Here is a 22325-nt window from a genome sequence, read left to right on the forward strand (position 1 = left end):
ATATATCTATCTAATTACTACTGTGTCGTCTATAATTCTCACGTGTTAAATAAATCGACAGGTTCGACCATAAAATTGAAAAAAGGTACGAGAGAGCTACCCGCCAAACTAAAATTATTATCATGTGTGAAAGAGGAATTGGTATTGCAAGTGCTAGTATTTAGAAGATAATGAGTACCCAAATGCTACCATACAAATTTGAGCAACTAAAAACACACAGTACCAATAAATATCAGCAATTAATATAAATAGATAGCTAGTTATTGATTTTACAACATTCAAAGACCAGAAGATCCAATCAATTTGGTGAGGCCAAATGTTATGGCCATAGCCATCCAACCTCCAATCAGCACCCTGAAACAAGACCTCATCACTGGGGTTTTTCCAAGCACTGCTCCAACCACTCCAAATACCAATAATGCCAAGCTAGCCACAGCTGCAACAACACCAAGCCTAATCATGTGATTCCTTATAAACACAGCTGCTATCAGTGGCACCAGAGCACCCACAGAAAATGCAAGTGCTGATGCTAGGGCATGCAGCCTGAAATGGGTTGGGAAGTTTCTCCCTTTGAGCTTCTTCATCCAAATTAACTCCATTATTATGATTAGCTTCCCTCTCTCTTTCAATCTGAGCTATCTCTATGTCATACTGAGTGTAGACAGAGACAAACTCTCCAATTGCCATGCTACAAGCTCCAGCTACCAACCCAGCAAAACCAGCAAGAAGCATGGCACTCGCATCTTTCTTAACAGCTCCAACACCCATCATCAGTGATGCAACAGACACCAACCCATCATTCGCTCCCAACACCGCTGCTCGAAGCCACTGAGCCCTCTGAGAGTAGTCAATATTATTATTGCTCTCTTCAACCCCTTGGCTTTGTTTTGGCTCCACAATATTAACATTGGTATGGATCGGGATCTCAACATGGGAGGCCATGAATATCAAAAGTAAGACAAAGATGTGAGACAGAAAAGGAGGAAATGGGAATATGATATTGGGAGCTTGTGGTGATCACACGCTTCTGATGAGTATTTATAGAGAGGGAGCTTTGACCTTGTAAGTTAAGGGGGCGTTTCATGGCATGATATTTCAAATGATATTGGTGCTATCTTTACTTGGTTTTCGAGTTGTTAGTCATAAGTTTAATTTTTTAATTAGTGATTCTTTCACTCTACTTATACTTCAAATTATAGGTGATAAATTTTTATCTTTTTAGTGTTTTAGAGAGGACATAGATAAAGCCCCGTAAATTTAATGGCCACGTATATAAAGGAGAGGAAGAAAGTGATGAGGAGGGCACTAGCTACAAGTTGGTGACTTTCTTGATTAATAAACCTCTGGTTGGCGTTTAAAAATTCATCACTATCGGAAATGTATATGCAAGTCTGAGATATTCCACCTTAATGTGAATCTATAATATGATTCATCTTTTTTGGTTCAATCATTTTTTTAAAAAGCCAAAAAAGTGTGGGTGAAATTGGAACAGTGTAAATGAAGGACTGAAAAATTACATACTTTTAGTAGACTATTACAAGTTTTCTAGTGATAGCTTACAATCATACTACACCAAAATGCGCTCTTTCGCGGCGGTTGGATTTGTAAATAGCGGCGGTTTAAACCGCCGCAAAAAAATCTCCCGTCGGTTGTCCAACCGCCACAGTTTTTTGCGCCGCGAGTCACCTTAACGTCGTTTTTTGGCAACCGCCGGAATAACCGCCGCTAAATATTTAGCGGCGGTTTAAACCGCCGCTAAGGATCAACTAAAACATAACGTCGGTTGCAACCGACGTGAGTTAATAAAGTATTATATCTCATACTTTTTTGGCGGTTTAGACCGCTGCAACTTGTTCTGCATTTATGGCGTCGGTTTAAACCGCCGCGATAACCTCTTCATTTTTTTTTTGAAATTTCTACTTTCAACTTTTATTGAATAAAAGCATAATGACTTTTATCTAGTGCCCTAACACATTTCCTAGACATATGATATATATTTAGCAATTCTAAATACATAAAAACATTTTCACAAAGGCATTTGGACACAAGTAACCAAAGTTTTCACTTTCAAGAAACCAAAGGTGTCTTAGATGTGATCTAAGCAATAGAAAAAATGGCAGTCAAGTTTCCAAAATTTCTTATTCTAACTATGCAAACCATGTGTGCATATGTGAATATTGAAAGGGAGAAAAGGGAATAAAGAAGAGAAAAAGAAATGTTTTTTATATAAGAAGTGGCAGTTGGTGGGTTCAGACTATGATTGATCAAGTGCACCATTTTCCCCTATTTCCTTCTGTTTGTGATTCCTTATTAATTATCCTTTCTTATTAACTGGTCCTTAATTTCATCTATTACTAGCTTCTTCATCTAAAAGGACATACATACATTATCCAATTGTATACTATCAATTTTGACTCTCACGTAATAACAAATAGTTGGTGCAAATATTACATGTTTGATTCTAAATTATAAATCAATAGAAGTTCATTTTGACACCACAATTGAAAGCTTTTTAAATTTCTTTTAGATTTTTAAAAATAGAAGGCATTTTAAAAATATGACTACTTTTTAAGAATATACAATAGAGTGTAAAGACAAGCTACTCATTTCATTATATTACTTTTAAGAATTTTTGATAAATTCATACCATGATCACAATATTCAGAACCAAAACCTGTAACCTGCAATAGAACAATTGCAAGAGGAACATCTTATATTACAAATAAGGAAAGCAAAGATAAAAAATACCAAATAAAAAAAAAGCAACATGTAGTTGGACAATATTCTCCACTGGAAAAGATCACATCATAACAAATATATCAAGCAACATGGTCTCATCCATTGCCCTTGAAGACTACAATTAAACATGAAGCAGAATCTATACACAGACCAAAGTTCACTCAGAGTTTGTGTTTTATTCCCCATGTTTATTTCCTACAAGTGATCTTGACAGCAACTCAGCTCCTCCAGGTTTCTACAAACATAAATAGAAGAATGTGTTAAACTGTGCTAGAATGAATTGGACAGAAATTCTATATTCTATGTTTCTCAAAACTTGGATGAGAATCCAGATGAACTATACAGAAGCAGCTACTGGTTGCTCATACAGACACAAGTCAATAGAATAAGCATTATTAATTGCCACGACAAAGAGCTATGTCATACCTTTTCTTTACTTTGATTGGTGATGACTAGGAGATTGTTGCTGCAGAAAATATAAAAGAGCAATTTATTAATATTGTAAACACATCAAAGAAAAGTATGAAAGGCATTTATGACAATACATGTATTGACAAGTATTAATCCAACCAAGACACATGTACACTAATTGATTCTTTTAGCTTAATATCTTATTTCTTCCTTGACTTTGCATACGTTTTCAATCTTTAGGCTGTTATTGTCAATTAACCATTCTCTTTTGCAGTGTAAAGAATTGGCTTATACATGTTATAGAGAACTACAACATACAAATAACATACTACACAACTAAGTTTATACATTACTGTCATAAGAAACTAGGCATATGGACTAACACTAATAAGCATATATATTGATTTCCTCCATTTAAGAAAGAGCAGAAAAGCAACAACAAGAGTAAACAAGAAAAAAGAAATCAATCAAAGCTAGCTACAGTGAACTGGTGAAGAAATCAATGAAAGCTAGCTACAGAAAAGAAATTTTCACATGAGCCACTACAGTAATTGCAGCAAAAAAAGATATTTAGTTTATGGTTACCATTCTAATTTTACAGATAGTGATAATGTTTTCCAGGGTAATAATCTAAAAGTATGTCAAGCTGGTTACCATTCTAATTTTACATGGACGGTTGAGAGTTGAGATTCTAAGTAAAGAGAGAACAAAATCAAACCTTTGTTAGGTTGAAGATACTCCAGAAGCTGGTGGTAGAAGGACCCAAAACTGAAATGGAAAAGACTATGTTAGAAGCAAAGAGCTATAGGAGAAGCAAGAAAAATGGATATTATCAATTATGTGCATTTATTCATTGCATTGTATGTACACTACAGGTTACTTTAGTTGAAGTATCCACATAATAGAAACAAAGAAAAAAACACCATTTACTCAGAACCCCGAGATTAAAAAAGCAATAAATAAATCTCATATGTTATGTCACAAGGTCCAAATAAATGTAAATATCACTACTTCATGCTTCACTAGAACTCAACCAACCCAAATCTGATTTCAGGGATAAGCTTCAAGTTGCTAAAAACAGAGTAATAATTCTTAAAGGTGGGCCAAGAAACGAATTGAATCATAAGTGAAAGAGACAAAACAGCTTGTATATGGCCAAAACAACATAAGTGAAAGAGACACCCTAACTCCAAGGAATTGAATCATGAGTTTTTTTTTTTTTTTGAATAGGTCAAATTCATATATTAATAGAGCACAAGATGTGCTAGTAGATACAAACAGGATACAGCCCCAAGGCCAAAAAGACAGAAACAGAGAAACATAGAAAGGCAGGGGAAAGCAAGAAACATATGGAAAGAAAAGAGTATCCAGCCACTACTTGCTATAGCAGCAAGTTCTAGTCACGAGCAACGGGAAAAAAGAGTTACAGAAGTAGCAGTATGCACATAAGTTTGTCAGAGAAAACAAGAATAAATTCCCCAACTATGCATTAAGACCCTCATCAAGCCAAACTCTCCAAACCAGTAGCAGACGCAGGAAAGAAACCCAACTAGTGATACTCTACATGATTCAATTTTAGTAAGCATCAATATATAAGCCAAGACAACAAGATAAATTCCACTTAATATAATACCCAAATTACAATCATACAAGTCATTGTGTGATTATTAGAAAAATATGTATAGTCATGTGTTGACTGAAGAAAAATACAAGCTCAGATTCAGCAATTATAATGCAATTAACATGTGGCTTTGAAATAATGATCAAACAGTAATCTCAGATTGAAGAGGAACTTTAGATTGAATCAACTTCAGATTCCATCACTTCTTCCGATTCTGCAATTTAAGATAAATGTAAAACAAAAATTAACAAAAATCAGACTAAACACAACCCTAGATTTTCAGATATGAAATCAAAGTGAAGAGATCAATGATTTTCAGATTTGCAATCAAAGTAAAGAGTAATCTCAGATTTGCAATCGAAGATAACAGAGATGATTGCAATAAAACTCGCCTTCAGTGTGAAGAGATCGAATAAATCGAAGGTGGCGGAGAACGATGGTGCCGAGGGAGAGGGACGATTTCCAAAGAGAGATGAACTGCGACGGCGGAGAACGATAGCGGAGAACGATGGCGGAGAACAGTGGTGGAGAACGGTGGCGGAGAACGGTGGCGGCGAACGGTGGCGTAGAACGGTGGCGGCGAACAGAGAGAGAAGGGACGGTGGCGCGAGAGTGAGAAATGAATGAGTGAGACTGTGAGAGTGAGAGTGAGAGTGAGGAGTGAGAAATGAATCTGAAAATAGGTTTAGGTTTTTTTAGTTTTTTTTTTAACTATAAATAATTTACTGGCGGTTGAAACCGCCAGTAAGTAAAAACAACCGACGTCATTTCCCATCGGTTGCTCAACTGCCTCAAAGGAAAACATTTAGCGGCGGTTTCAATAAACCGCCGCTATTCAACCGCCACTAAGTCGCGAATATTGTAGTAGTGATATTTATACAAGTACTAAGTCACCATATGGGTCTCCAAAACCAAAATATGTAACTATAAAAATAGCACTTAATTTCCAACACATTAAGTGATTATGTGAGCAATACCGAGTGAGACATCGTTACTTCTAAGCCATCATGACTAACTAAGTAATTATAACAAGAAAGAGAAAACTCTAATATCACTCATATCTACGCTCCTTAGTCTTGCATGAATTTTGCCTTCCTTAGTCTTGCAGGAATATTCATATCTTAGTAAACTTTCCCTTCCTTAGACTCTTGCATGAATATTCATATCTTAAGCCGTAGAAGCAATTTATCAAGCAACATATCCTTCTATAATAGGAAACTTTTGATATTGATATTTGCATTGATAAGTAGACTCAGATTTAGAATGATAAAGATAGTGTATATATTATTGTTTCATGGAGTGTGCACTCCACAAGATAGTGGCAACTAAAGTGTGTAATTTATAAATTGAAGAGTGTGCAGCCCACACGAAGGCCACGGGTTCCGCACTCCCAAAAAGCACAAGAAACCAAAACTTGGCACTTCAACATTTTTGTGCAATTTAAAATTCTCCTCAAGTGGCCTAACTACTGCTTTCTTCGCGTTTCCTCTTAGCGCGCTATGATCATATTGTTCCTTTTCATTTTCGCATGAGTACGTAACTCATGTCAATGTATCGAGTAATCTATGCATACTAGATGTTTGGCCAGTACCATGCAATATATTTGTGATCCGAGATCAGCTTAAAAACATACAAGGCATGTCTTAGGGATGATATGGATAGAATTTGTACTGACGTACGGTTTTACCCTTTATATTGGGCTTTTTTACCCCACTAGTATAATTTCTACCAATAATTACCGATATAGTGCAACTTTATTTTTATTTACAGGTTTGGTGTATATCGCAAGTGTTGTTGGCAGTATCCAGATAACTTTTCAAATGTTGCCACCACAAATAGCGATACATGTTTTTTTTTTTTTCTTTCTCCACATATATCGCCACCACCATTGGATATATGCTTATTTTTTATTTTTTTTTAAAGATGTTGCCAATCTTGTTGGCGATACATCTTTTTTTTTTTTTGAAAACCTAAATCGCCACCCTTAGGGGCTATGCTTTCTTTTATTTTTCTTAAAGAGACTATAACAATATTAATGCCACAAACATTCCTACCACATTCACTTGCAAAGTCATGCATTAAACATCTTAAGATAATTTAAAAAGTGATACAGTGATAATGAAATTACACATAAAACTAATTAATGTTGGGATGATGTTCCACAATGAGACCTACTTCTTTGACGTTGTGGTCGCTCCCTTTGAGGTTGTTCCACCTGCTGTGGCAGCTGACCTCTTGTTCTCGGACCAATCCGGTGCAGTTGTAGTGAGGGTCGGGGTTCATCATCATCATCATTATTATTATCATCATCATCACCATCATCATCATCATCACTTTCTTCAATTTGAGGTTGAAACCTACGAGGGAAAGACTCTTGTGGTTGATGTGTAGACAATTGATATGGTGGCAAGTATGCAGACGCAGATGTGGTAAGAGATGTGGCAAACATTGATCTTTGGTCAAACATTAAAGGAACCTGCGAAAACGAGTTTTTAGGAAAAAAACTCGAACTTTCTCCTGCATAAAAATCTCTTTGCACAGGCGAATGATATTGTGTCTGAGAAGTAGGTGCTTATGAGTGATGTTGTGTTTCTTGATGTGTCACAGCTTCAAAGGCAAAATCTTGAGTTGGTGGAGCTTGTTCATAGTTTGTTGGTGAAGGTGATGGATTGGTCTCTTTTAAAGCACCTGAAAACGCAATGGCTCTTTCCCTAATGGTTTGAATTGTTTGTATGGGATTATTGAAAACAGTGGGTGACTCAGTGTAATCTGTAACACAACGTGCAAATGAGTGTTGTAAAGTAAACATTATCATGTCACAAATAGGGTAAAATATCATAAGATATAAAAATTTGTAAACTAGCCAAGATCAACTTAATTACCGTAGCAGCAACAATGACCCCCTCACGAGATATATATATCGACGAGTACGAGGTATATACCACTCCATATATCTTGAGTTTTCATCAAACAAACCAGTACACGGTTGTCCCCTAATCAATTGGGCAGGCCAGTTATTCCATAGTGCAATCCAACATTCATGAAGCTCTGGCCAACTTTTTCCTGATCTGCTACGTAGATCAATTTTGTGGAGTTTGTCTAAATTAGCTGGGGGGTTTGGAACACATTGTTGGTACCCAAACTGTCGCATCACCCTATCTACATGGTGCCACTCCACAACAACATAGCATATAAGGGGAACAACTGCGTATATAACATTCGACACCTCAAAATCACCAATTATCGTCCTTATTTCAGGCTCGTCGTAAGGTGTCCATTTGAACTGTTTAAAACAATTTTAAATTTTATAAGAGACTATTTATAGGCAAATTGTTAGGAAAAAAAATGGAAAACACAAACTTCATTTATATGCATTCGATCAAACATGGTTCGTATGATAACAACAGCATGATTTGGGATGTTAGTTGTGCATAATGGATTACTCCACCTGACACATAAATTGTAAGTAATAAAAATAATGACATATGTAAACAAAAAATATGAGTTTAATGGTAAGAATACCTTCGTACAAGGGGGAAGAGAGATCCTTCTTGCAAAGGCAAATCCACCCTAGAAAAACCTAGACGTGGGGCAATGCATGGAATGTGATCCCATGCCCATGATTGGAAAAGCAAGGAACAACCACTTAGCTCTCCACTAAGCTCTGATTGTAGAGGATTAGTTGCTCGATCCAAACCTCGATATAGGGAAGCTAAAACAGCTGAGCCCCAACTATAATTTCTAGCAGCTGGCAAATCTATTAAAAGAAGAAGATACATAAGGTGAACACGACTCCCTGATGTCTCGGGTAACAAAAGACCACCAAGAAGTAACAAGATGTGCGCCCTAGCATGTTGAGCTATGACTTCATCAGTTGGATTAGGAAGAAGATTTTCAAATGTGGTTTCTAACCAAGTAAGATTCATCTTACTTTGAGTCCATTTTTCTTTTGGGATATTATCTAACCACGCTGCAGCTTCTGGAAAATCCGATCTTAGTTCACGTAGCTTTGGTTCAAATCTTGGCTGCCTCATCTCATATCTTGTCAATAATATTCATAGTTATACTAAATTATGCACTCACAAAGTTAAAATACTTTAGCACAAAAATATATACTTACCCATGTTGACGACATCTTTCTTTAGCTCAACATTTTTAAATCGTTTGTTGAAATTACTTGCAATGTGCCGAATGCAAAACACTGATTGTGCACTGGGCCCAAATCCGACACTCGGATCTCGCAAAGCGGCCAACAACCTTGTTCCTCTATCAAATATCACACATATATTCGGTTGTGGTGTAACAAATCTGCGTAGATGGTATAAGAACCACATCCAAGCTTCTTTTGCCTCTCCTTCAACAATTGCAAAGGCGATCGGAAAAATGTCACAATTTCCATCCTGAGTCACAACAACTAATAATGTGCCATAATATTTCCCCGTCAGAAATGTCCCATCCACTTGAATAATGGGCTTGCAATACGAAAACCCCTCAATACATGGTTTAAATGACCAAAACACACGATCAAGGATCAAATTGGAAGGGTCTCCCATACCCTCTTCCATTGGTTGAGAAGTTTCATATTTAACAAATGTACTAGGAACATAATGTTGGATCGCATTTAACCATCTTGGTAGCAAATTGTATGATTCTTCCCAGCCACCAAATAATTTTGCAACTGCAATTTGTTTTGCAATCCAAGCCTTTCTGTAAGTTACATAAAAGCCAAATTGTAGTCTCTGCAATCAAAGCTTTTATTGGAATATTAGGATCTGCATTTACTAACTCAACAATACAATTAGAAATAACATATGAGTCTAACTTTCCATGATCTTGCCTCATCACATAAGTTATGCAAGTGTGATCTCCACCAATCTTCTTGATCTCCCATTTATTACAAATTTTGCAGAAAGATGCTCTTATCCTCCATTCACATCCGTTGCCAAAATTTGTACACTTAGCCACATACCTGTCTGGCCTTGATTCTTCAACCACAAAGTCAAATGAATGCCTTATGTGAAAGTCTTTAATTGCATTGATTGTAGCTAGTTTAGACTCAAAAGACATGCCAACCATAAGTTCATTACTAACACTTTGGCTGGCACCTATCCTTCCATGTCTATAACCATATGGAAAATTCGGATCTTCAAATGCTTCAGTGATAGTATTAGTATAAAAAGGTGATAACATCATATTATTAGAAGGTTCATCAACAAACTCATCATTTCTATTATCCTCTTCTTCACTAAATTCAGTCACAATATCTCTTATTGTAGTATTATCACGAACATCTGAACTACCAATAACATTAGATGACATCTGCAAATTTTAAAAGATGATGTAAACATTTTAAGAAATGAAAGTAAGAATAAAGATAAGAAAAAAAATGAATTGATTACCTTTAAAAATTCAATTGGCTTACGAAAATAGTCTCAGAAGCTCTTGAAAAATTAGCAAGTGAATGTGATATGAATGTTAGTTACACGAACCCATATATATAGTGAGATACTCATTATAGCCACTAAGGGTGGAGATTTAGGTTTAAAAAAAAAAGGTGTGTGTCGCCAACATGGTTGGCAACATTGAAAAAAAAAAAGATGTATCGCCAACAAGATTGGCAACATCTTTAAAAAAAAATATAAGCATATATCCAATGGTGGTGGCGATATATGTGGAGAAAGAAAAAAAAAATAAAAAAACACATGTATCGCCATTTGTGGTGGTGACATTTGAAAAGTTATCTGGATACTGCCAGCAACACTGGCGATATATACCAAACCTGTAAATAAAAATAAAGTTGCACTATATCGGTAATTATTGGTAGAAATTACACTAGTGAGGTAAAAAACCCTTTACATTGACATTTTGTCCAAGATCTCCCATGATAGAAATAGATTGCCAAGGTTTGACTATTGATGTAGTAAGTGAACGTCTACGTCTTCTGGATTGGAGACGATTGATTTGATTTGATCCTCTAAAGGTGGCGCAATTGTGTGTCACTGAGTACAAAAGGTTGTCTTTGCACTCAGTTGGGAAGTGAAAGATCATCTTTATCTCTAGTTTGTTTCCTTTCAATAAAGAATTTATGTGTCATTGCGCCTTCTTCCTATTTTCACCATTTTTATCAAACATCTGAAAATCCTTGTAAACCTTGTCTCAGGACACGTGAAACACTTCTCACAAGGATCTCCAACACTCTTCAATTTTGGTAAGTTCTTCAATCTTCTCGTTGTTTTCCAATTACTGTATAGTTGCATATTAGGGCAAAGAAAAAGTTGGGAAGTATACATTGTGCCTCATGGGTTATTCTATCATTACGTCGGTGGCAAGCAACAGTGATCGTCTGAATTTCTCCAACCAACGTGAGCGGTATGTATTGGAAATAGAGAGGTCCAACTCAACCCAAAAGCTAGATCAAGAGTTGAGGGTTTCCATACTCTTTTATAAACACTTGTTTTGCCATATCTCTAGTCAATGTGGGACTTCTAACACACCCTCTCACGCCCAGGGCTGGATATCTGGAGCGTGGAATGAACATCAACGGTGGCCACAATATGGAAGGTCTCCACAACATATAGATCTAGGATTGGCTCTGATACCATATTATAATTAGGGAGGTCTAACTCAACCCAAAAGCTAGCTCAAGAGTTGAGGGTTTCTCTACGCTTTATAAACACTTGCTTTGTCATATCTTTAGTCAATGTGAGACTTCTAACACATCCCCTCATGCCCAGGGCTGGATATTTGGAGCGTGGAATGAACATCAATGGGTGGCCCAAATATGAGAGGTCTCCACAACAAATGGATAAATGATAGTCTCTGATACCATATTAGAATTAAGGAGGCCTAACTCAACCCAAAAGCTAGCTCAAGAGTTGATGATTGCTCTACCCTTTATAAACACTTATTTGTCCATATCTCTAGCCAATGTGAGACTTCTAACACACCCCTCACGCCAAGGGCTGGACATCTAGAGTGTGGAATGAACATCATCAACGGGTGGCTCAAATATGGAAGGTCCCTACAAACAAATGGATCTCGGATAGGCTCTGATACCATATTAGAATTAGGGAGGTCTAACTCAACCCAAACGCTAGCTCAAAAGTTGAGGGTTTCTCTACCTTTTATAAACACTTGTTTGGTCATATCTGTAGTCAATGTGAGACTTCTAACAGTATGGGTTGTTGGAAATGTGGTGGGCCATAGTGGTGGAAGGCAAGGAGGTAAAGGGCAGACGTTTCCTTAATGCTTCCCTTTCTGTATTATGTGAAGGTCTTTCGTTCATTAATATTGGGTTTTGAACCCTCCTCTCTTCAAGCGTAGGTTTGTTTCACAATATGGGTTCAAGAAATGCTTCCCCAAAGTTGTTTATTTGCATTCTAACATTCTCCTAGGAAGAGTTTTCATCATCTTTCAGATTGGATTGATTCATGAGTTTTGTGTATTGGATGATAGAGAGATGAGTCATTGCTCCATTCTTCTCTTCAAGCGTAGGTTTGTTTCTCAATATGAGTTCAAGAAATGCTTCCCCAAAGTTGTTTGTTTGGCATTCTACTCCCCAACATTCTCCTTGGAAGGGTTTTCATCCTCTTTCAGATTGGACTGATCCATTAATTTTGTGTATTCGATGATAGAGAGAGATGAGTTATTGCTCCATTCTTCTCTTCTGCGCACCCTTTATCTTGTAGAATTTTAAGGATCATAGATCATTTTAACGATGGCTACTAGGGTTATGCTCTTCTTTATTTGAGCATTATAGCTGTTTTTGTGCCCGGAATACTTGTGGTTCTAGTGAGGTGGTGGGTCTTGGCTTATTCTTTATTATGAAATACCCAGAGAATAATTGTGAAAGGTGGAGTAGTGATTGTTTTTCTTTATGTTATGTTGGGTGTTATTATCGTTTTCTCATCTTAGAGAGATGGTGTCAGTATCAATAAATAAAAAAAAAACAAGTGGTACCCATAAAATACAATTTGAGCTATTAAAAAATTAAAACAGTATCAATAGTTTTACCAACAATGATATATACAGATTTCAAAAAAAAACAATGATATATACACACTTTATTTTTTAAACACTTCATTTTCCCTATTTTTATTTCTATCTCTCTCATCTTATAATCTATCATATCTGATACTTTCTTTCTCTTACTTTTTCTTTTCTTCCTATCTCTCTCCTCATTCCACCTCTTCCACCTCAAAAAGAGGTGTGTAACATTGTTGATTTATTAATTTATTAATTGATGTATAATTTGATTGAAAAACTCTTATTTAATGTTGAGTTATAATATTGAAGGAAGAGAATAATTATTAGTCAACTAATTTATGAGAATTGAAATACAGTAGGTGAAAATATAAGTTGGTAGTTGAGGGATATAATATTAAATAATGGTAAGATAGAATGCTTTGAACTTATAAAACAATTTACTATAACAAAAACATCTCCGGAGCACTCTATCTTACCATTATTTAATACTCCCTTCGTTCCTTAACATAAGAACCAAGCAACAACTTCACACCCCTTAAGAAATTTAGTAAATTTAGGTAATTGCATTAAATTTGTTCTCAATTTATATAAGTTTTCCAAAGCTACCCTCCACTCATTATTCATGATCTTTATGCATCATTAATACTATAGAAAGTTGAAAGAGAGAGAAAATTCATTTAATAAGGGCATTCTTGTACAAAATTAATTAATGCACCACAAACTCCAAGTTGGTTCTTATAAAAAGGACCAAGGTGCACCTCCCATTTGGTTCTTATAAATAGGAACGGAGGGAGTATTATATTTTGTTAGAAGTCTAACATTGGCTAGAGATAGAACATAGATAACCTTTATAAGGGTAGTGCAAACCTCAACTCTTGAGCTAGCTTTTGTGGTTGAGTATAGGCATCTCAATTTCTAATATGATATCAAAGCCTATCATATATCTATTTGTTGTTTGTTGTGGAGACCTCCCATAATTGGGTCACCCGTTGTTGTTGATCTCACGTTCCAGGTTCTTCAGTCCTGGACATGAGAAGGTATGTTAGAAGTCTCACATTGGCTAGAGATAGAGCATAGATAGCCTTTATAAAAGCAATGCAAACCTCAACTCTTGAGCTAACTTTTGTAGTTAAGTATAGCATCTCAATTTCTAATATATCTCTCAATTACCAACTCATATTTTCACCTACGGTATTACAATTAATTTATAAAAGCTAAACAATACTTTTGAAACTGATGGAGTAATATATAGCTAGTGATTAATTGATACTACGAAGACCAGAAGAGCCAAACATTTGGTGAGACCAAATGTTATCAACATCCAATAAAACAAGTAGTACCCATATAATACAATTTGATTCAAAAAACAAAACAGCACCAATAGAAACTAGTTATTAATATATAGCTAGTAACATCCCTTATTACTATTTATTTTTTCTGAAAAGACATCCCTTATTAATAAATAGTAGCACATTCTTTTTGGCTTTGCAAAAAACAAAAAATATAGCTATATAGTAACATTCAAAGGCCAGAAGAGCCAATCAATTTGGTGAGGTAAAATGTTATGGCCATAGCCATCCAACCTCCAATAAGTACCCTGAAACACGACATCCCCACTGGAGTTTTTCCGAGTACTGCTCCTACCACTCCAAATGCCAACAATGCCAAGCTAGCCACAGCAGCAACAATACCAAGCCTAATCTTGCGATTCCTGATAAACACAGCTGCTATGAGTGGCACCAGAGCACCCACAGAAAATGCAAGTGCTGATGCTAAGGCAGCTTGAAATGGGTTTGGAAGCTTCTCCCTTTCAGCTTCTTCATCATCCACACTTAGCCCTTTATTATTGTTATTATTATCAGCTTCCCTCTTTCTTTTAATCTAAGCTTTCTCTATGTCATACTGAGTGTAGACAGAGACAAACTCTCCAATTGCCATGCTACAAGCTCCAGCTACCAACCCAGCAAAACCAGCAAGAAGCATGGCACTCACATCTTCCTTTATAGCTCCAACACCCATCATCAGAGAGGCTACTGAGACCAACCCATCATTCGCACCCAACACAGCTGCTCGGACCCACTGAGCTCTTCCAGAGTAGTCAATATTGTTGCTCTCTTCAACCTCTAGGCTTTGTTTTGGCCCCATAATAATAATATTGCAATGGATAGGGATCTCAACATGGTTTGAGGAAACTCCATTAGTTCCAAGGGAGGCCATGAAGGACAAGAGTAAAATTAAACTTAGATAGAGAAGGAGGATATGGGAATATGATATGTACAATGAGTTTGTGGAGATCAAGCTTCTATAATGATGGGTCTTTATAGTTTGGTGAGATGGGTTAGTGAGGAGGGCACTAACCAAGAGTCGATGACTATTCTTAATTAATCAATAAACTAATCTGTCATTTAAAAATTTATAGCTAAAAAATGGATCCAAGTCTTAGACATTCCACCTTAATGGAAGCCATATCATTAACTCATCTTATATGCTTAATCACGGTTTTAGTTTTTTTTTTATAAATTTATAATATAATGATGAATTAAACTAAGGTAACGTTTGGTAGACAGGTAGGGCCTGGAAATTGAACGGAACGGACATATGAGTTCTATTCCATGTTTCTTGGGGTTTTAAGATGGGGATGTAACAGAATATAAGGCTCATACAACATAACACTTTAGGTCCATGGAAAATGTTGGAATGAAGGAGAGCATAACAAAACATTGCTTATCATATCCTTTTTAATGTTGTCACTCACTCATCTTAACATTCTCATTTTGCCACTCCAATGGCTTTTTCTCAGGTTGTCTCATTAAATCCCAACGTTCACTACTAAGAGGATAGTACGTCTTAAAAAGGTTGGGTAAAAAACAAATTGAAGTCGGTAGGTACTTTGTAGTCACAGATGACTTCTCATGCTTTTCTCAATTTAACCACCCAGCTTGAATTTAGTACTTAAACTGTGAAACATGTGGCATATGATCCAAATTTTACTTGTCGATTACTTCCAACATCGTTCTTACTAAAATTGCAATGTATGTGGCATATGCTCTTATTTACGCATGCTCAATCGGAAACCCTTAGATTCCTAAGTCTTTCTCCAACACTCGAGTTTAGAATTAACCAGATTCCCTTAATTCTGGAATTATAATCATATTATCTGCAAACATCTTGCAGTCAGGAATGCTCTTTTGTATATATCTTTAAAGAATATTGAATAGGTCCGAACATATATTAGGTTGAGCCTTGATGTAAACATATCCTAATAGGAAAGTCATTTGTAATTTAACCAGGATCGAGTTATCACACTAGTAATTTTTCCTTAAATTCATATATTTTCTTGTATAGTTCGAATATATGTCACACAAACATATCACCTATTCTTCTCTTGTCCAGTTGTGTGGAAGGTTTGGTCGAAGATTTCAGCGTGGTTTGGCGTTTTTTCAGTCCTTCCAACAGACAGTTCTGGCCACTTTCTGCAACATTTGGGAATTTTGGGATCTTTAAAGATTAGAAAAGGGGGTTGGGTTGTGTGGCTTGCTGCTATAGTGGGTATTTGGCAAGGGAGAAACTCTGCAGTTTTTAGAAATATGCAATTTGATGCTAATGCAGTTTTTGATTTGGTTCAATTCAAAGCTTGGAGTTGGCTCAAGGCTAAGATGCGCAGCTTCCATTATTCTCTATTTGAATGGATCTCAAATCCTCAAGAGTGCCTCCAGGGAGTGTGAAGGGGTTTTCAATTCAAGGTTGTGCTATGTATTTTGGCAGTTTTCTAGTTTATTCGGTGGCTGCTGAGAGTTATACAAGGAGCCAGGCAATTAAGTCACATCTTTTTTGGGTATTAGTATCTTATTTACTGGTCTTTAGTAGCTTTGGGGTGCTAGCTTTCTATACTTCTGTGATGCTAGCATTAAGCTAGGACCTTAGTTTTTCATTTGTTGTTTCTAGTCTCTTTTAGAGGACAGTCTTTACCTCTTTTATTAGTCTCTTTTTCCTCTCTTTGTATTTTGGGTTGGGCACCCTTGTGCTCCCTTAATATATTTCTTTGGCTTATAAAAAAAAAAACACAAACATATTTCTTTTTCTAAACCCTGCAACAACACTTACCTTGGCACGCAATCATATATTTTTTCAAGTCAATTAAAATCTTGTGCATATATCTCTTTTTTACTTTAATTTAGTACTTTTTCACGGTCTTCTTAAGAGGAAGATGATTCTCTTAAAGCATCTCTAATGCTAGTTCTTAGTTCTTAGCACTATTCATGTGGGCCCGTACTGCCGCATGAGTTCAAACAACTCTTTCAGATTTTGCTTCAACCATGAGTTCTTAGTTCTTAGCACTATTCATCCGGTCCCACAATATCATTATATTAATATTTTTATTTCCATATAATTTTGATTTAAATTTAAATGTTAATTCAATTGTCTACCTAATATGCACCACTTTTTGAGTGGTGTAATTTTACACCACTTGCTTTTAACCTTTTATAGCAGGTCAATAAATCTTTTTTTTTAATTTATCATTAAAAATTTGACATATGTTTAATTATTTGAAAAAAAGATGTGTTACTTATTATAGTAAGTTAAAATAAATGATGTAAAATTACACCACTTTAAAAAGGGTGCACATTAGGGGTCACCTAATTCAATACTTAAATTAAGGAAATGAGAGAGAAAAAATTAATTTTTTATGCTAAGAACTCAAAAAATAAAACTTCTTATATAAGAACCTAGTTCTTATTTTTAAGAACTAATTAAGAACTCCACGTTATTCCCTCCAATGGTTAAAAACTCAGTTCTAAATTTTTAACTCAAAAATAAGAACTAAGAACTTTGAATTGGAGATTCTCTTAGCCTCTTCCATTAGTCTATGTTCAATCAATTTTTTTATAATTTCATAGTGTTGCTCATAAGTTTTATTCCTTTATATTTACCGAAATCCTAAAGATCCCTGTTTTTATATATCATGACCTGTCATTTATTTAGATATCTCAAAATCTCATTAAACAACTGAGTCAATTGGTACCTTGACCTCCTACACATTCATTTCCAAACATCAATAGGGTTATCAATAGAACCACTAGTGTGAGCTTCTTTAATTCTTTGACAAAATTCTATAATAAGTTATATTTTAGTCAGGGGTTGTCTAAATGACCCAGGATAAAGTTTGGGTTAAATAACCCACCATCCAATCATATTGCAGATAAATGAGTTGGAATTTTTATATTTTATTTATTAATTTATTTCCAACTCATTTATCTCCAATATGATTGGATGGTGGGTTATTTAACCCAAATATTATCATGGGTCATTTAGACAACCAATTTTACTCATCCTCTCGCATTTATAAGATTTCCATGTCAAGGCTTGACATTAAAGAGTTTGTTAAAGTAATTCCTTCATCTCTCTAATAATAGCTTGACCGGTAACAAAACCTTTCCATGATCATCCTTAACACACGTTATTGGTCCAACTTCCTCCATTTCTCTAGTATTCTTTCTCATATATGTATTTAGTTTTTCTTGAACTAAATATGAGCATTGCTGTAATGCATTATTTTATGTGAGATTTCATGTCACCTAAGAATAGACATTAGCTTTATGAAAATTAATTCATAAAGAGCATATTTGGATCATGACATTCTGGTTACCAGTAGGATTTTTAGATCTTGACTACGAATCCGCACAATAATGAAAACAATGTTTTGTTATATAAGCTTATGATTAGAGTATTTTAATTACTGTTTCTTTAATGTTTCACGCGATGCTAAAGCCACTGATCAATGCTTTACCAAGCATGCAGAAAACTGTTTAAAGTTCAGGGGAGACACTGTTGGACTAGTTCAATCAGAATGCCGATCAAGAAGAATATTAAATTGGTAATATATACCAACTCAAATATGGAATGTGCAATTTTGTGTGAACCATCATGTTATCTTGCCTGTTGATATTCCATTAATTATACATGTATGCATATTCCGTCCGTTCTGATTTATTTGTCGTTCAAAGATAGAGGATTATTTTTTGTAAATCAGTTGTGTTCACTGCCATCAACAATGACTAATTCACTTATAACGAGTGATTAACTATATGATAAATGATTGTTCATGAATTATGCTTCGTCCCATGTGTGATAATTAACCTCTGACGTCATAGTTATAAGACGAAGTGAGTAATTATTCACCACGCCACACCTCGTTGAGTCGTGGTGGTTAGATTGCTAGTTGGCAGGAGGTTGATGGTCGATGGACATGTTCTCTCAAGTGAGCTTGGAGTGACAATACAAAACCCATCAGATAAGAAATCTAGGACAATCAATAAAGACAAAAAATAAGGTGTGTATTGAATTTGTACTATTCTCTTGACATTAATATTACTAGTTTTTGAAGTAATATTAACGATTGTAACAACTTACTTTATTATATAGCGTGTACTCGCTCATTTTAAAGGAGTTAAATCTCACCAAACACTTACTTTTGAAGTGTTTCTAGTAGACATAAAGTTATGTTTATATCTCGCATGGCTTCAATCCACTCTTTATTATGTTCATCCTACATAGCTTCATCAAAAGATTCTAATTCACTACCATTTGTCACCAGAACATAATCATTAGCAGCGTACTTTCTAGAAAGTTGGCTTTTCTAACGGATCTTCTTAGTGTAACTAGATCAACATATAACTATGGTTGTTCATCATAATCGATTTTGTGGCTTTGATCCTGGGCAAGGTATAACTAGATCAACATATATATAAGTATAACTATGGTGATTCCTATGAAGACAAATCTCACTGCTTTTCTAACTTCATTTTCTCTTAAGGAGCTTGCAGGGCCGGCCCAAGGGTAAAGCCACCCAAGCAAGGGCTTTAGGCCTCCAATTTTTTTTTGTTTTTTCTTAAGTAAAAAAGGCCTCCGATTTTTTTTCTTAAGTAAAAAAGGCCTCCAAAATTAAAATTAACAAAATTTTATATTAGATCAAACATGTTTCAAGGCTCTTAAAATTAAAATTCGCTTTAGGCCTCATTTGGTGTTGGGCCGGCCCTGGGAGCTTGTTGTCCAAGCTATTTTGGTTACACATTGGCAAACAAATTCATATAATAAACACAAAATGAAAAAATAAAACTCAAATAACACTCATTTCTTTTCCAAGGCTAACTTGTTTGATCTAAACTCAATTTCACAGGGCCGACAAGGAATAGAAGAGTGAAATTTGGGTTAAGATCTACAACAGAAAGTGGCGTATAAGGGAGTCTTGGAAAATAAATCTAAGGAAAGTAGCGTCGATCCATGTTGGCACAATACTCGATGATGAATGTATCGTCGGCCAACTTCCACCACTATGTATCGGTGGGTAGACGCTAAGTTGGACAATGCTTTTAGCCTCTGTTGCAGCGACCGGCCGACACCAATTGTAAGTGGGTTTTTTACCTCGTATCGTCGGTTTTGGATCAACTAAATTGACGCAAACTAGTCGGATTTAACGTTGGCGTCCTGGCCCATGCTAAATTTGAATGCTAAATCATGTTGTTCTTATAGAAAATGCTTGGCCGGAAGACATAAGTGGCGGCCACATATAAATGGACGGGGAATTTACCGACATTTTAGATCGATGCATTTATTGTATCATCCATTTACCAACGGAAAATTTCTCAGTAACTTAAACATCTTATCTTCTAGTCTTTCTCTTTGTTTTGTTCTTCTATGCTTTTTTGTTTTTAATTGTTGTTAGCTTAAATATGTTGGAGGCCCCTATAAAATAGGGTTCCTTTGGTTTAAGCCCCTACAAAATTTTTTCTTGGGAATAAGCCCCTAATGAGAAAATAATATATAGTGATAAGCCCCTGCCGTCAACTTCCGTTAAAAAATATATGAGTCAGCAAACGGAGCTGACGTGGACCTTTGCCACCTCATCAAGTGGGCCCACAAGCTGTTGACGTGGAAATGAGAAGAGAAATATGAAAATGTCAAATGTGGGATTTGAACCCAAGACCTAGAGCATAATGGGCAACATCCTTCCCACTAGGCTACAAGCTGCATCTTTAATACAAGTGCAAAATTTGATATATATCTCATTTAAACTAACAATTTTTTTTAAAAACACCATAATCAGGATTCGAACACCATAAATGGAGGATCATACTCAATGTCCTTACAATTGAGCCACTGGCTCATTTTGTTATTCATGCGCACAACAATATATATATATATATATATATATATATATATATTATGTAAAAAAAAGAACAAGAATTCAACCCCACTTAAATCATAAAAAACTATTATTTTGTTCTTTCAGTATATATACTCATTAGTACTTAAAAAAAGTCAATATATGAACTCTAATAAATTTGTAAGATTTAACTTTTTTACGTTTTAAAGTTTTGTAAATATGTTTTTCTATTTACATTTAATATTTTATTTTGTTTCAAATTGATACATTATATAAGAGCGTCTAAGAGCCTAAAAATGTAATTTTTAGATCTACCACATCAAATTTATTTAGCATTATCAGTTTGTTTTTAAATATATATTTAGTTTTGCGCTAAAAATACATGCATAAATTAGGCATTGACTTAGTGGTTAGAGCCTCCTCCATGAACCTCTATGTTTTGGGTTCAAATCATGCTTAGGACATTTTTAAATTTTTGGTTGAAATATTAGCAGCTTCAGTTTAAATAAGATATATATTAAATTTTGCACTTATACTAATGATGCAGCTTGTAGCCTAGTGGGAAGGATGTTGCCCATTATGTTCTAGGTCTTGGGTTCAAATCCCACATTTGGCATTTTCATATTTCTCTTCTCATTTCCACGTCAGCAGCTTGTGGGCCCACTTGATGAGGTGGCAAAGGTCCACGTCAGCTCCGTTTGCTGACTCATATATTTTTTAACGGAAGTTGACGGCAGGGGCTTATCACTATATATTATTTTCTCATTAGGGGCTTATTCCCAAGAAAAAATTTTGTAGGGGCTTAAACCAAAGGACCCCTATTTTATAGGGGCCCCCAACATATTTAAGCCTTTTTTCTTAATGGAAGTCCAAGTATGCTGTCTTCTCTTGTAAGTTTTTTTTATAGGCAAATGTTAGTGGTTAGTCGTTAGTAGTTACAAATGCTCCTTCTCAGGGTTCGAACCTTGGACCTCCATCTCCAACACTTATTTCTACCCTTAGCTCAACCAAGTGAGCTACCCCTTCCACCCCTGTCTAAGTGGATCATGATAACTGCAGAGCTTAATTCATACTGAGCTGTTCCACTGAACCAATAAAAAAGATGGATGCATACACATGGTCAAAATGACTTAAAGGCAATCCAGATTTGTGCATTTCTTTCAGCCATTATGAGCCACCAAATCAGTAACTTAATTCTTTTTTACAACTCTGTCTTTGATAATGTTGTCAAGGCATTACCTTCTCAATTCATATTCACAACTAGTAACTTGAAAATGACACTTAAGCCACAGGCCCATGAAACAGTCGGTTTTGAGTACATTGGATAATAATAAACATAGATGAAAGAAAATTATAAAATAAAAAACCAGCATAAAGATTTTACATAAAAATGTAGTGTCAGAT

General features: G+C 35.5%; 1 long non-coding RNA gene and 2 pseudogenes across 1 annotated transcript; all 3 read right to left on the minus strand.

The window, feature by feature from the left end:
* Nucleotides 1-220: 220 nt before the first annotated feature.
* On the minus strand, nucleotides 221-1116 carry LOC130715889 (vacuolar iron transporter homolog 4-like; annotated as a pseudogene).
* A 1473-nt stretch (nucleotides 1117-2589) lies between these two features.
* LOC130715216 (uncharacterized) lies at nucleotides 2590-4854 on the minus strand. Its single transcript, XR_009011596.1, has 3 exons — nucleotides 3869-4854; nucleotides 3166-3205; nucleotides 2590-2974 (listed from the first exon to the last, which is right to left on the minus strand). It is a non-coding gene; the product is annotated as an uncharacterized LOC130715216 (long non-coding RNA).
* Nucleotides 4855-14250: 9396 nt separating this feature from the next.
* On the minus strand, nucleotides 14251-15047 carry LOC130711915 (vacuolar iron transporter homolog 4-like; annotated as a pseudogene).
* Between the last annotated feature and the right edge of the window lie 7278 nt (nucleotides 15048-22325).

The sequence above is a fragment of the Lotus japonicus genome, chromosome 4 (genome assembly GCF_012489685.1).
Source record: "Lotus japonicus ecotype B-129 chromosome 4, LjGifu_v1.2".
Lineage (NCBI taxonomy): Eukaryota > Viridiplantae > Streptophyta > Magnoliopsida > Fabales > Fabaceae > Lotus > Lotus japonicus.